General features: G+C 40.9%; 1 protein-coding gene across 1 annotated transcript in view; it reads right to left on the minus strand.

Moving 5' to 3' along the window:
* Positions 1 to 5,636: 5,636 nt before the first annotated feature.
* The window catches only part of HTR1B (5-hydroxytryptamine (serotonin) receptor 1B, G protein-coupled), a gene marked incomplete at its 5' end in the record, with an annotated part of 3,114 nt that continues 1,703 nt past the window's right edge, over positions 5,637 to 7,047 (minus strand). The window contains one exon of the mRNA XM_010010939.1: positions 5,637 to 6,768. The remainder of the gene's footprint in view (positions 6,769 to 7,047) is intronic.

A 7,047-nucleotide genomic window follows, 5' to 3' on the forward strand; every position in this document is an offset into this window, starting at 1 on the left:
TCCCAGAGCTGTCCCAGGGAAGCCTCACCCCTTGTGTCCAGGCATGAAGCCCATCACAATTAGTCAACAGGAACATCTTTCGCACTTGGGGAGATTACTACCTAGAGGTATGGGAAGCTTTATGAGATGCAAGGGAAGAGTATTTGGGGATAGCACAAGACTTTGTCATGTTTAAACCCAATCAGCAACTAAGTACCATGCCAAAACCAGGACAGACTTAAAGTGGGAGGTGAACCAAAGGTGGGGAAAGGGAGGGCTCAAAGTAATTTGCAGGGGAACAAGTATAGGAAAAATTACATGAAGGAGTGATAAAGGGATAAAAGCGTCTCGCCCTCTGCAAACAAGGGCTGATTGGTAAAGCTACCTGGACACACTCTGTGTCTGACCAGTGCAGTCTGTCATGTCTTACTAAACTCTGTTTCTAATTCTTTTCCTGGGTAAGGGTCTCTATTTTGTGTGCAAGTATACAGCTTGAGGTCTAAGAGCCAGTAACTGCAATGGGATCATGAGTGGAAGGGGCTGCATGTCTGTGGTGCAAAAACTGGAGAGACCAGCATGCATGCATGTGTAATCACTCACAAAGGTCAAGCCAGAGTGGCCAGAGAACAGACGCAGTGCTCTGGGAGCTGAGTGTGTGTATCTGTGTGTGTGTGAGCTATTGTAGCATCCTTAATGGGTATATGTGCATGTGCGTGAGTGTGTGTGTGCACAAGGGTTTGTACCAGCAGCTGGAGTGGGGCTACAAATAACTGTGAATGATGGAATGCAGTGTCCAAGCCCAGGTGCTGGATGGTTACATATTGTACATATATAGATTTGGGGTTTTTACTAGAGGACCTCCATCTGAATTAGCCAAAGAGGTGAGCACTATGAGGCCATTGGTACTGTTAAGGTTGGTGTGAATACTGAGTGTCTGCCTGTGTTAATCTGTGTGGCTGGCTATGTGTGTATATATATTGCATGTATGTATGCATGTACCTGGGAATAAATGCTCAGCTTCACTACTGACTGAACCTGGGGCATGAAGCTGTGCAGTCTCACCTGTACCAGGCTACTGGATTCAGCTCCCTAACACAGTCCTCCCAGTAGCCAGATCCATAGCCACGTGGCTCCTGTGTCAAAGCTGCCCTGGGCCACCCAGCCCCAGAGGAGAGAAAGCCCGTGGAGCCCCTGAGGAACTTTGGTTCCTTCACCAACTCTTACCTGTAAACTAGTCTTGAAGCTCTCCTTGTCTTCACTCCCTGGCAGATCCTTTGAATCTTTCCAGACTCAACTAAATGCAGAGTTTTGGTATGTCCTTTGTGGGTCAGACAGACCCATCCCAGTACAGGCTTAGCACTGATGCTTTCCTTCTGCTGCCCAACACCTGGCTGCTTTGTATGTCTGCACTGATTTATGGTGTGGCTTGTCATATCTGTGTCCTTCAACTCTACAGTAGATTTTTCTAGGAACTGAATTCAGAAAAGGACAGCCTTCTCCTGTAGATAGGAAACAGAGACCTTGCACTAGTTCTTTTACATGTACTGATTCGAATATTCTCTTTGAAAACAACGTTTCTCATCATTTTAGTGATTGAATTTTAGAGGGCTGTGTCCAAATGAGATTCAGGTTCTGAACACAACACACAGGCAGAAAAGAGAAGAAATTAATTGAAATTTGGAATCTACAGGGAAAAAGTGAATGAGCTTGGGAAGTGTATGCCTTAATATAAAATCAGGTATGAATGTATTAATAAATGTTAATTTGAACATATCTGGGAATATCAAGATTTTTAGAAATGGCATTATGAAACTAATATTAGGATAGCTGGATCTCTGAGGTATCTGGATGGAAGGAAACTTCTAATATCCACTTCTCTGAATTCTGGAAATCTATTTATTATTTTTGTCTCGTTCTATCCTAAACACGTTCCTGAAATCTAATGTAACCTCACTGATGCCTAAATCTTCCAAGATCTTGGTTTTTTCTATTCTAGTTTTTGTCTTGGTTCCGTATAAGGAAAGAAATTACAAAAATGGGTTATTTTACAAAATCATCCCCTGTTCCTGTCTTTCCTACTTTTCTTCTATGACCATTCAGCCTAAAAGATAGAACATTATTACCCAGTGAAAGCTCTGAAGCCATGAACTCTCTCTGCTTTGTAGCCTTCAAAGTATTGTTTCTGTAAAGACAATAAAAAATTCTTGTTCCTTTATAAGGATGACTGCAAGGACTGGAAGGAGTTTGATCTCTGAGAAGAACAGCAAAGATTTTCTTTCTCCAGCTCTTGAAAATGACTCAGTAAGAGATTTTGATCTCTGTATTGTAAATTTGATATCCGGTGGATCTCCTCTTCAACTCACCTATTGAGTTGCCTGTTATATTACATCTTCCAAGCTTAATACGTGATTGATTAAAGAGCTTCATTTTCTGCTTGATTTTCTATATGATTATTCTGGGCTTAAATCTTTCATACTCATTACTATTATCAGCCACACTCACTGCTGTAGGAGAGTTCATTTAAACTGTGTCTGTTTGGATTAGGTACTAATTGTTGGAATATGTAAAAAAACCTCTTAACACAAACCACAAACCTTTCTGTCCTAATGTAGACAGGTTTTTAAGGATATATCTCAAATATGTGCAGTTCCCCTGAAGACAAAAAGGTCCCCAGCACACAAAAAGAAGTTAGCATCTATTTTATTGAATAAATGCGCCCCTGTAATTTTCTTACGTCTTTCTGGGTATGGTTCTTGTCCCTGAAACTGTTTGCTTATCTGTCTGCTGAGATGAGGAGTAGTAACCCTGGGGTTCTTTCCTTACACCCCGATGAAGGGTTGGAGATTTTGGATTACTTCCTTGCCCCCTTTCTTTCCTACAGGCTCCCTTTTCTGGAGAAACATGTTCTTCAGTCTCTGCTACATTTCAATTTTAATGGGATTTCACCACTTGCATGTAAAATTGCCTTCAGCCATACTGCTCAGCTTTATTTGCTGTTGCGGATCAAAATGCTTGTTCTTCACTGTAACTACTACTTATGGGTTTTTCCCTTTTCTCCCTGAAAGAATAGCTTTAGACTGATCTGGATTTTCAGATAAAAGTGCTTACTTCTGACAATATCCAGTCCTTTCTGACCAAGAGAGCAGCAACGGTGAATCAGAAAGCCACGGGAGCACTCTGCTAATGTAAGGCAGATTGGCTTTTTGCAGGCAGGGGCAGAGGAGGGTGGAAATCCGGCTGCTCCAAATGGAATATTAGCTGTCATTCCTACTCTACATGGCCCTGCTGGAGGCTGAATTCCAGGCCAGCTTCCTCAAATGCTGCAGCAGAGAATACGGTATAAATGTCCAAAGAATCAGTTGAAATCCCTTTTGTCCCATGGAGCCTCAGCACGTTAGTCAAGGCACATTTTCTTACCTTGCAGAAGAGGTAGAACTTTGTAGGTTGCTGCATGGCTGTATGAAGGTTCATTGCAAAGGATTTCCCCTCTCGATTTCTATATTCTGTGCCTGTGTTTTATTAATTGGAATAATGAGAAGTGCCTCTTACAAAAAATTGAGGAATAGTAGGAAAATAGTACAGTTACCAGGCTGCAAACAGCTGCTTCCACAACCACAGCTACTCTTGAAGAGTCCTATGTCTCACAGTGCTTGTAGTCAGCAACACTATCATGCACATATCCCTTACCATGGAACGTGAGAAGCATGAGGTTTCCAAACGTGTGATCAGCTTCAAACGTCAGTGCCAGAAATTTGTCTCAGCAACATCATTTGGCAGTGTTTGAACCCAATGCAACAAGGTAAGAGGAAGGCATGCTGCTTCCGTAATGAAAGACTGAAACTGCACAGCATGGGCTTAAACACCTTTGTGCCTTACCTGCAGAGTCAGGAAGAAGTTCCTCCCATGACAAAATAATGTCAAGAGGCAGGGTCCTCTGAGCCCCTTCCACAGGAGTACAGACAGGGTGTGGACAGACAGGACAGTCTCTTTTACGGAAAATTCCAGATGCTCCATCCTTTCAGAGGCAGAGCACAGTGACCAGGCACAGCAAGGGAGTGGAAAGGCAGGAGAGCAATATCCTGAGAATCAAAACTTTACTGCCACATCCCTGTACCCTAACATCTTTTAAAACCTAGGTTCAACAAGGACACACTCTGCCAGTCAAAATGAAGCAAAGCTCACATGGGCCACCCTTCCTGTCCTAAAACAGTACGTGAATCTTGGAATGTGTTTTAAATATTTATGCTTTCCGACACTGAGTGATGTTTGCCCTACATTTCTTCTCTCCCACGGTGAGCAGATGCATGTCCTCACTCTATCTCCCTCCAGGAACATTTTTCTGAACTAGATGATGATGCTCAGGTAGCGTAAGGCTTTTAACTAGCAGGTATCTCAGCAAGGCTCCAGTTAGCTTCCTCTTCTCTTGTCCCAAGTCACTCAGCAGAGCTTTCACACCGACTGTCTTCCCAACAGCGAGCATGGTTATCTGAAATGTTTGGTTGTGCAGAAAGTTCAGAGTCCCAGCATAAACCCGGAAGGATAATTTCTCAATGAATTAGCTTCTCAGCAAAATTCTCACATCGCAGCAGGGAGCTGGGAGTATTTGCTGCCAGTTGCTAAAGATGAAGTTATACTCTAGTAGTGTGAAGACCAGGAAAATCCAACTCCTTAACCTCACACTCTCCAAGTCACGTAATTTTGTAAAAACTGCCAGAAGACTCAAGTCTCTGTGGAAATGCTGAAAATTACAGTCTTGTTTTCCCTTTTTTAGGCATTCAAGAAGCCTAATGATTTCACTGAGAATTTGAATTAAACAAACTCATTCTACAAGATTGGAAAATGACAACATAGGTTAGGCATTGTTCGATGCCATCTTTGATGCTATCTTCCTTGCTTTTTTCACCCCATTTTTAAAATAAAATAAAATAAAATTTTAAAAGGAACATAAGCACATTAGTCAAGTAAGAGTGGTTTAGAAAATTCCTCTGATCGTATTTGGTTTTAATAATTTAATAGGGTACTTTCTAGAAGCATAGTATAGTAGTTCTCTGTTTTAGAGGTATGCAATTTTGAAGTAAGTCTTCTGGATTTATTCAAATTGCTGAAAATGTTTATTTCCCACTACTTTAATTAATCTTGCAGACTTCTTTCCTGCCCATGACCACATCTTACCCTTTACAATTAATGGGAGTTTTAGAGGCACAGATGGTCAAATTATTTCTTTACTATTTAGTTAGGCAAATAAATACTTACTACTTGAATGACTCTCTGAAGAATAACAGGTAGATAAATCATATAAGATTTTTCTAATCTTTATAAGAGCCCCCATCTACAATACATATAGTTTTAAATGAGCATTGATTACAGTATTCACCAAATGCTAAAATAAGTTTTGTTTGCTTTTAATGAAGTAAGAAAAAAAAAAACCAAACTAAAAATTTAGTATTGGATTATATGAAATTAGTAAGAATAAGCCTAACAGGACTGGTTAGGATGAAAGCAAAACTGCCTATTAAAAATCTGACCACTGATCAAAGCTTGCAATTTCAGCCTTCATCAATTGCTTTCTTGAGTGACTCATCAAATCAGTGTTACCTAGAAAGTCAATACTGAGAAACCAGGTAAACCAACAAATACTCCTTTTAGTCACACAACTCTTGAGAACACAGTAAAGCGTTTTATTGTTTATACTCATTTTCATTTACACATAGAAGGAACAATCAATGCAATTCTATCACAGCAGGTGGACCATATCCTGAAACTCTGACTGCTGAATATGCGTAGACCTGTCTTAAGGTCAAATCAGAGACAAAAGAAGAAGAAGAAAAAAAAAAAAAACCCAAAAGCTATAAGAGGGAAGTAGGGAGGAGAGTAATTTCACTAACATCAGTTAATTCATGATTCATGGGTATTTATTTTGCAGGTGACACAGCTCTTCTGAGAGAACAAACTGCTTCACTTCTTTACAAAATACACTAAATAATGTAATTACTTAGAGAATTCTAAATTTTGCAGTGGTTCATGCGGTAAGGGTGTGCAACTGACACAAAATGGAAAACATGGTTACAACATCAAACTGCTACTTCTATTCTCAGCTGGTTTACGGAAAAGGTCATTGGGCTTCTTGATTTCTGCTCATGAGTTATGGAGTAGAAGCAAGAAGTATTTACTTTGTAAATGCAACTATGAGGACAGACTATAGATATGCAGTGCAGTTGAACAGGTCTACAACTCTGGTTTCTACAGCATTTGCTATTGTTTTGAAATACAAACATAACTTTTGCACACTGTCACTTCTCACACATGTTCAGCTGGAGGAGTCATTTACAGAATGTACTGTGGTGCTTCTATTTTAAAAGCTGCTTTTTTTCTCTCCTCTTGGCCTCATATGTGAAGGGAGCAACTCTTTCCACTGAAAGAAAGAAATTACAGGTATGCAGAAGTACAACTATGCTACCAACACAGACAGAGACAACTGTGCTCTTGTGCACACCCCTACAACCGGCCAGAGAACAAATTAAGAAGTTAAGCCTGCAAAATAAATGGAGTTTACTCTCAAACTTTTTCTTCAGTCCAGATGAATTATAGACCTTGATTCGAGGCTGCCCTCTTTTTTTGCAGCTGATCTGCGTGACTATTGGAACAGCATCTCTGCCAGAGTCATTACACTGAAATGCAGAGCTGAGCAGTTTGGTGGCAGTATGTATTGACGTTTTTGCAGCATCATGAGTCTGGCAACCGGGCTTGGGGAAGTTTCAAGCAGTGGGTCTTTACAATAGCAACTTGATTCTGCAGACAAAAAGCAAAAGATTGGCAGAATTATTAAAGTATCACAATAAAGGCAAGTGTGCAGAACACGGCGCTGAGCTTAGTTATTAGCTGGCAGACACTTCTGTCAGCAGCGCAGAAAGGTACAGCTTTCGCGTGTGTGAAGAGAAACACAAAGGTGTCGAGTCTTTCATGGTGGCTAAAAGGCAGCTTTCCTCTCAGGATGCCTCCTCCCAGCCGGCTCCACTCCCAGCAGGAGCAGTTGGAGCCGTAAGGAGGCCACAAAGTAGGCTGAACTTC

This window comes from Nestor notabilis, unplaced genomic scaffold (genome assembly GCF_000696875.1).
Source record: "Nestor notabilis isolate BGI_N333 unplaced genomic scaffold, ASM69687v1 scaffold25713, whole genome shotgun sequence".
NCBI classification, from domain to species: Eukaryota; Metazoa; Chordata; class Aves; order Psittaciformes; family Psittacidae; genus Nestor; species Nestor notabilis.